Raw genomic sequence first — 10,358 nt, 5'->3', positions numbered from 1 at the left:
CAATTCTAATTAAATAATAACTCTATTTAATAGAATTATAACTAAAATAACTCTAATAATATAAACACTAATTCTATCTAAACAAACACTTAAAAAATCTACAAATAGGGGTCCTCACACCCTATTTTCATATCAAAAAAGAAATCCTAAGAGAAGTACGTCAAAAAGCTTCCCTAACCCCCCATAAACCCTAATTTTGAAGTCCCAACTCCTTACCTAACACCCATACTTTGATTTTAACTCGAAAAACACATAGAAGCCTTTCAAAACACCCAGAAATCCATAAAAAAATCAAAAGAATTCAGATCTAAAAAAGAGATACCTTACCTCGGAGATCAGAAATCAGATCCAGAGACAAAATGAAACGAGGAGTATTGTACAAGGAGCTGCTCTATCAGATCTGAGGGGACAAGACCGTTATCTTCGGAAAGGTATAAATTTCTTATTTTTTATTTTATTAGGTCTTTTAGCAATGTAGTGTACTTAGAAATCAGTAGAGACCGGTGTTTGCCCGGCAAGGTTGGTGCCTAACACCTTCAACCCCGTAACTTGATCCCCAAACTCAGTTATTTTTTTTAAAAGTAGATTAGTTATTTTTAACCGTTTAGAGTCCAAGTTTGGTTCCTAGACCGTAAGAACTAGGTGGCAACTCCCAAACCTCAAGGGTCAAAAGCGGATCCACGCACCCCGCGGATTTAGGGTGCTTTCAATACTTTCCCACCAAGTAACCATCTGTTGGTAAAATGATTTGTGCAATGATGAAATCATAAATCCACCGTGGTCAACATATTCCCTGGAAGGAAAGATATGACCTTGGGATGGCCTATCAACAATCTATAAAAATAAGAAATTGAATAAAAAAAATAGCAAGAAAGGAATGATCCTCGAGGCATAACGTTGATCACAGTGATCATAGGAAAGCAGTAACCAAAAAATAGCAATAAGAATAAACCCAGTAACTGTATATCTTAAGACATATATCATCAACAAATTAGAGAAGATGAGTTTCCACACCTGTAGAGCAGCACCCACTTTCTCCCTTGGACTAATAATGGAAGATAACTTCGTGTCTTCTCTGAAAGAAGTAATGAAGGTTCAGACATGTTTGGGAGATTAACTTGTGCAGATGGTATAACAGGATCAATCTATTTACTCAGCTGCAGCACTATGATTTGCTGCTCAAGCTGTCGGCAGCGTCTGATTTTGATTGGACGCAATGTAAAACCTTGGACAGCACCACAGAGATCCAACTGTGGCAGCACATCCAACCAACACCAGTCAGTGTTCCAGCAACTTGAGTACTAAACCAGTTGCGCTACTTGAACACTCCAACAGAAAAAAAAAAGCAGTCTCACAACCTATGTTACCCAGAATTTCAATTTTAACTATCCAACATTGACGTAGTGATAGTTTCATAAGATTTGTTGACCACATCAAAGTTTAGAACAAGAGTTGGAAGCCATGGAGAAATTTTGTATATGCTTATATTATTACTCATAAAATTTATGAATTTTGAAATGAAGGATAGACCATAACCCCCTTGCTTCCATGATGACGTAAAACAAAGTATTGACAAGTCTTACCATTTTGAACAACCCAATAGCGAGCAAGCCAACACCTCTTGAGAACAACTTCCTCCTGAGATGTAGAATTGGTACTGCTATTTAATCGCCAAAAAGTAAATCACACATATTGAAAGACTTCCACAGCAGTACAAATTACAAACCATCTTTTCCTGGGTCAAGATCATTCTCTGTGTCATTGAACGAAGAGCTTTTGTTTCATATTCTTCTTCTTGGAACTATTCTATAACAACTGCAGCCTCTTCTTTTGTACTCTGAATTCAAGCAAGACAAATGAAAGAATTAAACTACACTATACACCAGAAACATATGTTTAAGTTTAGCAACAATAAGAAATAAAAATAGAGTACAGGACTGCTTATATTTGCACACTTTACTTCAATTTTTGACTGAAGAGCTGAAATTTCCTCAACTCTCTCATCATTCGTTTGTATTGCAACTTTAAAAACAGCATGAAATAACGCATGTTCAATGGAAAACAAATGAGAATTATGCTTAATTATTAGTCATTTATGTATTTACAATCAAATATAATTAACTTGTTAGTACCTCTTTTTCACGCAGTGTTGTTTCCTTTCTGTTAATGAATAAATCACAATCAAAACATATAAAGAAATCAAAGAATGGCAAGGTGGACTATATCAAAACACCAAAGCTACCTACTCAACCATGTTGCTTCTAGAAATACATCTTCTCCAAGAGAAGCGACCTTTAAAATATGAGAATTGAATAGTGAAAGAAACCTCTCATCATTCTGACAGTATTAAGAATTCTAGAGGTATAAAGGAAAATTAAATCTGTAAAAAAAAAATTATAAGTCATGTGAATGGTGTATTGTAAAACCAACAAGAGGGAAACAGAGAAAATAGTTAACATATTCAAATCAAGCTTTCTGGGTTGGTATCTTGCTCAAAAATAGTCTACCATGTTATAAATTCTCAATCCAAATCATTCAAAAGAGGCAAACGATTTGCCACAATTGGAGAGGAAGCCAACAAAAACTAACAAAAAAGAGAGCAATTCAGAGGTAAACTACTTGATCCAAGTCCGGCCCCTCTTTCATTGCAAATACCAAATAAGAAACATTAATAACTAATGATAAAGACACCTGTTTCTCAAGTTCCCCAGCTCTAGCTTTTGCCCCCATACCAGACAAAACCTTCAATGCATGTGAATTTGAAATACTCAATCTATCAGAAGCAAAAGAATAGACCTCCAATAAACTATATTCCCATAATATTAATTTCTTTTTATTGTGATAATATTTAACAATCCGATTGAGGCATAATCCCACATGCATGTATTTGCCTACTTGCCCCTTCCCATGCACATAAACACATGTGATGCATGCACAAACATACATTCAAGTGGATTCAACATTGTGTAAAAAATGTAAGTAAATTGGTTGACATTCTGCGCACGCATACAAATGCATGCATTCAAAATTTGAAAATGAGGGCAGTCTAAGGCAAGATCTTAACCCATCTATGTTTCAAAGACTCCATTCTTTGCAAGAAACAAATTGTAAAACAAGATCGAAGATATTTCCTTACCTGTCTTTTTGACAGTAATAGCAAAGTGGGTCATAAACACTAGTGGAAGCGCAACCAATGAAAATATGGCTAGCTTGGTATGTCCAAAATGACATGGATTTTAATTTTTGTGAGAAATTCTTTGCCCTCTTGAATTGACTTTCTGGTTATAACACAAATACAGATTCTTGAAAGAGTTGTTTAGTTTAGTTGAAACCATCTATCATGTCAAAGTAGGAAAGAAGTTCATACCTTCCCAACATAGAGGTCAATCTTTCCAGGAGCACCAACTACATATCCAAAATTCGCGTTCGCCATCTCTCTTGACCCATTCACGATGCAGTCCATTATTGCAATCTGCCAAAGAAGACAACATTGTTTATGGTCAGTTCATTCTCTGTTAAACACTCAAATAGCCTGCATAGGTAGAGTCTCTAAAGAACCCTAGAAGAAACCCAATTTTCAAACTTCAGATTCATTATTATGAGGCTTTCCAGATCCACAGACGAAGTAAAACACAGAATCAGTTAAGTTTTTTCAAATCTTCTAAATCAATTATCCATGAAAAAAGTTCTAATTCATATGAAACACCATACCAATTTTAACACCCAAAAAAAAATAAAAAAAACAAGCACAAACGGCCATTTCAGCAAAGAGTGTCCCATTCTCACCCTCGTTAACATAATCAAGTTCCTAAAAAAAAACAAGTAGCCCATTCATCTACCAGTCCAACATCATCAATGGAGATCTGAAAACATTGAAAAACGTAACAAGAAAAACCATAATTACACCTCATATGTACTCCTTGGGAAACAACAAAACTGGTTGCTTCAAAAATAAAATGTGATGAATAAATCAATTAATTACCTGAGGAAACCTTCGAAGTACCAATCCCAAGTTCCGAATGATGAATATATCAACTGTTACAGTCTCATGCACAAAAGGCCGTTGTACTTTAACAGCCACTAAATCCCTATTTTCTTTCAGTTAGCCCTTATATACCTGACCCAAAGATACTACACAGAGAAACCCCACATCATTGAATCATCATAATAAAAGGCTACACATCGTTAATGAAACGGAGAAGCTAGGGTGGAAATAAATGACTATTGGCTATATGTTGATAGAACAACCCAATGAGCATCAAAATTAAGTACAAGAACAAAAATTATGCAAGACTACCAGCTGCAATTGGAGAGGAAGTAAGCTAAGAATAGATATTTTTGCCAAGGCTAGCCAAGTTCCTCATCAATAAGAGACATAGCCACATCATCTGGAAATGAAGGAACCTTCAATTATCATCAAATAGAACTCAATCAAATAAGGAAATGATAAATAGAGAAATTTGGATGTTGATTAGACAAGTTGAAATCACTAGTGTAATTGTAAAACTTTTAGTAAAATAGTCATTGTGTACTTTGGAACTATGAACTTGTCAGTGATTAAGTAATATTAAAATTAGTAGGTGTGTGATACCACAAAGATGGCAGCATATTCATGATTTTCTCTTGAAAAAAGGAACAAAAAATAAAAATAAAATAAGAACTACATTAAAGTTCTCTAATCAGCAGTACATTGGCATTATATGGATATGTCACAAATTATTTCAAAATGGTATCATGAGTATTCAAGAACCTTAAGAGTGACTCTGCCCCTGCACTCTTTAAGAACTGAGGACCACATGAACATAACACCTCAATGCTAAAAACAATAGCTTCGGATCTTCCATTTCTCGTTGAATACAAGCTACATTACTCACTAGTTGTAATGGATTTGCTTCTCTTAGGAAATTTTACAAACAATTGGTGCATATTAATCTGAAGGAAAGACAATATGAAGGAAAAACTTCAAAATTAGACAAAAATAATTTAAAATGTTGAATGCAAACTTCAAAACATTCGAAACCCTAAATTAATTAGATTCAATCAAAAACTTTAACATACCTGAAGATTCGATCACAAACCAAGCAAAGGGAGGGAGATCGAACAAAGTCCTAAAGCTTTCGATCAAACGCCGATCGATTATGTCCTAAAACTTGCAAATCGAAACTGATTGTGTCTTTAAAATCACAACTTCTGTGAGTGAGAGATCGAGCGAAGATCTTTCGATCAAACTCCGATCAATTTCTTTCTAAAAAAAAATAAAAATCTAAACGATTTACTTTCTAAAATGAAAAAAACTGATCGATTCTGAGAGAAAGAGAGTCGATTGAGAGTGAGAGAAATGCTAGATCAAAACTTAGAGAGTTGATTCGAGAAGAGAGATCCGGGAGAGAGATTTGAGAAGAGAGATCCGAGAAGAGACGAGCAGTGAGAGTGAGAGTGAGAATGAGAGAGATAGAGAGTGAGAGAGTGAGAGGAGAGACAGAGAAGAGCGTTCGACAATGGAGGAAGTCGAGCTTCTGTCTGAATTTGTTAGAATGGCTATTGGCACTCCGACTTTTACTTATTACACTCAGATGGTTAAACGACTTTTAAACGACAGCCAAAAACTGTTGCAATTAATGATAGCTTTTAGCAGTCGCTTTTAGTGCTATTCTAGTGTAGCAATAAACACAATATGACGTAGTGCCTCCATACTTTACATCCATTTGTCTCATCTTCCTCATAGTAAAAGAAGTAAAAAAAGTAGTAAATAGGATTATACAGCATAGCATGATAATATACACATGACACCTTTGTAAAGTCTGATATCATTAGATGATATATTATGTTACAACTAAATTAAGCTACTGTACAAAGGTAATACACTTCGTTACCATGGTGCTTTCCCATTTTTCCATTACATCTTCTTTATATCTATGTTTTCAATATTCTTTTAAAACATCTTTTCGATATGAAATCTTCATTTTCATTTTCTTCAACTATTTCGATGAAAACCTAAGGGAAAATGATGGTGTGATGAGAGAAATATATTATATTATGAAAAAGTATAATAATGAAACCTGCAAAGGAAATTATTTGACATCTGAAAAGATGTGTGATGGCTTAGCATGACATGATGATATACACATGACACTTTTATTAAGTCTGATACAATTCGATCAAGCACCATGTTATAAATAAATTACGCTACAGTACGAAGGTAATGCACTTCGTTATAAAGACACTTTCCTATTTTTCAATTACATATTTTTCTCCATTCGAAATCTTTTCTTCTTTCTCATATCTGTATTTTCAATCTTCTTTTGAAAGCTCTTCTCTATTTGAAACCTTCTTCAACTATTTCAATGAAAGTTTTAGCGAAAATGACAGAGAGGTAAGAGAAATACATTTATTATGAAGAAGTGCAATAATTACACTTACAATGGACGGTAGTAACAAGTTTAGCGTTAGATCAAGGTAAAGGGCATTTTGGATGTGAAAATATATTTTTTATTGATGTGGCAACTTTTGAGGGTAAACTCCCAAACCATAAAGAGATAAGGCCCGAACTCCTAACTTGTGAAAGTCAAGAGCCTAAATCACTTAAAACCCCTTGAGTTTTAAAACTAGGAGTGACATGACTCTTAGACCTTGGTCTTCTCTTATAAGCTAATGGTAAATGATATAAAAACACTTGTTTCTTTTTCCCTATTTTTTCAAATATGGAGATACCCCTTGATCTTGGTCTTCTCTTATAGACTAATACAAAATGATCTAAAATTCCTAGTTGCCATTTCTTAACCGCTGCAGAAAAGCTGCATGCTAATAGTAATAGTTTAGCACATTCTTTGTTGCGGGTCCTGAAACACAAGGTTTGTTCAATACGTTGGGGTCAATTAGGCGGTTTGTAGACATTTGTTGCTCTCCTTGACTTTTGTTTCCAAAATCAATTATCTTCAACTTTTTTGAGGATGATGACATGACGATCATGATTTTATTGCATTGATTTAAAACTCATCGACTTGACTTGATTGGATTGGATTTTGAGGTGGTTTAGCCCTAAAATTCGAGTGAAGTCATGGAATTAATCGACTTCAACGTGGAATATATAGAGTCAATCATTAGTTAGGAAAAATCAACTCAAAAAATAAACTTGAGTTACGTTAGGTTAGAAACTTGACTGAGTTATTTGGTAATATGTAATATTTTTGTAGAGAAATATTTTATTTATTTTGAATATTATAAATTATATTTTAAATATTATAAATTTAAAACATTTTTATTTGGTCCATTCAAGTTGACTTGACTCGATAAACATCCAAGTGAAGTCAAGATTTTGAGTTATAAAACTACGTTTTTTTTTACTTTTTTGGGGTGAGAGAGAAGTAACATTAGGATACCTTCAAAAAAAAACAAAAAAGCATAAAGATGTTGAAAAATCATTTTCTAGAGGAAAAAGGGAGAGGGGTGGTGGAAAGCTAATTTCCCTCCGAGAGTGGAAAATCACCCAAGGCAGAAAATTGAATTCAAAGGGAAATAAAACATTTTCCCACAAATTTTCAATGGGAATCAAACAAACCCTTAGCACTTGACCTGATTAAGGTTGTGAAATTTGATGTCTTATAGGGTGCATCCACAACTTGTTATGTCTTATAAATTCTAAAATAATTTTATTTAATTTTCACGAAAAGATAAAATAATAAATGCATTATAAAAAAAATTATATGTGATATAATTATGATCTTGCTTGCTGGTTAGTGTAACTACTTCTATCTCCCAACAACAAAAGAAGAAAATAAATCTTATTTTGTTCATTTTGTTTTCTTTGTTTTTTTAATGTCTTAAAAATATTTTAATCAAACGAGCCATCTCCAAGCTTGTTTTTGGAAACTCTTTTTAGATGTATGGCTTTGATGAATGTTTGGGTCAAACTCAGATTTTCTCATCCCTAGCCATTAGATCGATTCATGTAGCAAGGCAGCATTACCAATCACTCATGCACATCTTGATTTAAATTTAAAAAGAAAAAAAAAAGGAGGAAAAAAAAAGAAAAAAGAAGAAGGGAGTTTCATATATACATTGTTATTAAACTATGCTACCTAGGTGCAATTTGGTTCAGGTTGGTTCGGTTTAGAGCAAAATTAGAACTGAATCGATCAAGATCGATTCCATTATATGAGAATTAGAACCGAACCGAATTGGTCTAGAATCGAACCAATCCAAACCGACCTTAATTCAGTTTGGTTAGTTAGTTTTGCAATGTAAGAGAGAGAGAGAGATATGAACCAGTCACAGCCTTGCAGGTCGCAGACATAGATCGTAGTTCGTAGGTCGCATCCAGATGTCGGAGCTGCAGGTCGCAGCCACAAAGAGAGAGAGTGAGAGAGATGAGCTGGTGGCGCAGTCGTAGATCGTAGGTCGCATCCGGATGTCCTAGCCGCAGGTCGCAGTTGGAAGTCGCAGCCGCAGAGAGAGAGAGAGAGAGATGAGTAGTGGCGCGGTCGCAAAGACAAGAGAGAGAGAGAAAAAAAGATATGAGTCGGCCGGTGGTGCAACTGTAGATACGAGAGAGAGAGAGAGAGAGAGAGAGTAGAGGAGAAGAGGGTTAGGTTTTGAAAAAATATTAGATTTTATTTTTAAATAATATCTTGGTTCAATTTTCGATTTGGTTCGGTTATTTACAAACTCAGAACCAAAAACCAAATTGAATTCATCGGTTTTTATTTTCTTTAACCCAAAATCGAACCGTACTTAACTAAAATCGAACCAACACAATCCAAAATTCACGGATTGATTCGATTCTCAGTTTGAACCGAAGTAAGTTGCACCCCTAATACTACCTACTTTATCCATCAATTATTACACAACAATAATCCGTCTTCATCAGAATTTGCATCACAACTACCATCAATTAAAGCCAATCTTATCATCTTTCGGTGTCCTTGAACTTATTGTACAAGATCTACATTTCCAGATCTCGAAGAACATATTTTCAGTCTTAATCATAGATCCTTTTCACCGTGAAATTGAGCGTATATCTTCAAACCCACATAGTTATATAAGATTGAGAGTTTTTTATCCTTAAAAAGGTGATCCTTGTGACAAACCATCAACTTCGATTTTTGTGTTTTTTTTTTTTTTTTTTTGGCTCACAAAATCCGAGATCCAAGAATCAGATTTGCCCGTGTATTCAATGGTGTACCAATTTACAAAATTATCCTCGTTACCGCTTGATGTGCCACGCCCTAGAGAGTTTGTGACCACTGTGACGATAAATCATGTGAGAAAAAAAATCACTCCTTTTCTTCTTAGTGGAGGTGTAGAAAAGTTGGTTATGATTCAATGCTTCTCACAACATAATTTAGTAGGTAATTCCCCAAGAAATTTTTGTTCACTCTTAGTAATTCTTACAGGTGAAGCTCATCTCATTGTTCTAAGTATAGATCAAGAATTCCAATTATTATTATTTTTTTACTTTATTCATTTATCGCTTTATCGTAGAACAGCTATTTGTTTTAACACTAGATTAAAATTCATAAACCGATAATCATCAAATTCTTCAACAAATAAACAATTTAATTATTGTTTAAAGATCATGTGACTAATCGAATATAACTAATTGATATCAAATATAACTAATCGAATGTATTTTATTTAAAGATCATGTGATTGTTCGAGGGTACTAAAATATTGTATTATAATATATGGGGGTGCACCAAAGAAGCTCATATTATTCACATGAGGCTTGAGCCTAGAGATACCCCTTTTGTTTTCAAACAGATAATCTACCCCTTGACATAGGTTTTTACTAAAGGATTAATGTATGTGATCCAAATACCCTCATCTTTAACTCTAGCTGTGATTAGAGCTGACAATGATTCAAAATATACTTGATGTCCAAATTGATTTTATCCAAAAAATATGAAAATTCAAATTTTTGGATTGGATTCGGATGTACCCCAATCTGATCTGATCTGAACATATTTCAATAATTTTTTATTCTTAATTTCATATAAATATATATAGATAAAATATTATTAGTTTTTTTTTCCCCCTCAATATTTGTAGTAGGAAAGTAGATTTTCTAAAATTTTATATATTTAAAATGTTTGAACATTGATAATTTGAAAATACAGCATGTGTTTGGATCGATTTCGGATTAAGGATGAAATGAAACGAATCAAATTTGCTTCATAGATTCATTAATCTAATCGGATTGGATCAAGTACATCATGAAAAAAAATCCAGATCAGTATTAGAGTGGCATTGATCTATTACCGAACCGATACGTTACCAGACCTATGCTTTTCCCTCTACTGCCAATCATCTTCAACCTTAGAATTCTATAGATATCCTTCAACCTTTCAAACATTAAGAAT

General features: G+C 33.9%; 1 long non-coding RNA gene across 8 annotated transcripts; it reads right to left on the bottom strand.

Moving 5' to 3' along the window:
• Positions 1–218: 218 nt before the first annotated feature.
• On the bottom strand, positions 219–5,627 carry LOC147404529 (uncharacterized). Of its 8 annotated transcripts, none has more exons than XR_015177820.1 (7): positions 5,059–5,627; positions 4,751–4,932; positions 4,298–4,404; positions 3,983–4,131; positions 3,787–3,863; positions 3,368–3,472; positions 219–1,837 (listed from the first exon to the last, which is right to left on the bottom strand). It is a non-coding gene; the product is annotated as an uncharacterized LOC147404529 (long non-coding RNA). The 8 variants fall into 8 exon arrangements; XR_015177821.1 differs by lacking the exon at positions 4,751–4,932 and having other exon boundaries at positions 219–1,250; positions 1,584–1,837; XR_015177823.1 differs by lacking the exon at positions 4,751–4,932 and having other exon boundaries at positions 219–1,075; positions 1,584–1,837.
• Between the last annotated feature and the right edge of the window lie 4,731 nt (positions 5,628–10,358).

This window comes from Akebia trifoliata, chromosome 4 (assembly GCF_017979445.1).
Source record: "Akebia trifoliata isolate Shusen 1 chromosome 4, ASM1797944v1, whole genome shotgun sequence".
NCBI classification, from domain to species: domain Eukaryota; kingdom Viridiplantae; phylum Streptophyta; class Magnoliopsida; order Ranunculales; family Lardizabalaceae; genus Akebia; species Akebia trifoliata.
Note: the sequence above shows the minus strand (reverse complement) of the source record. Positions and strands in the feature narration are given on the sequence as shown.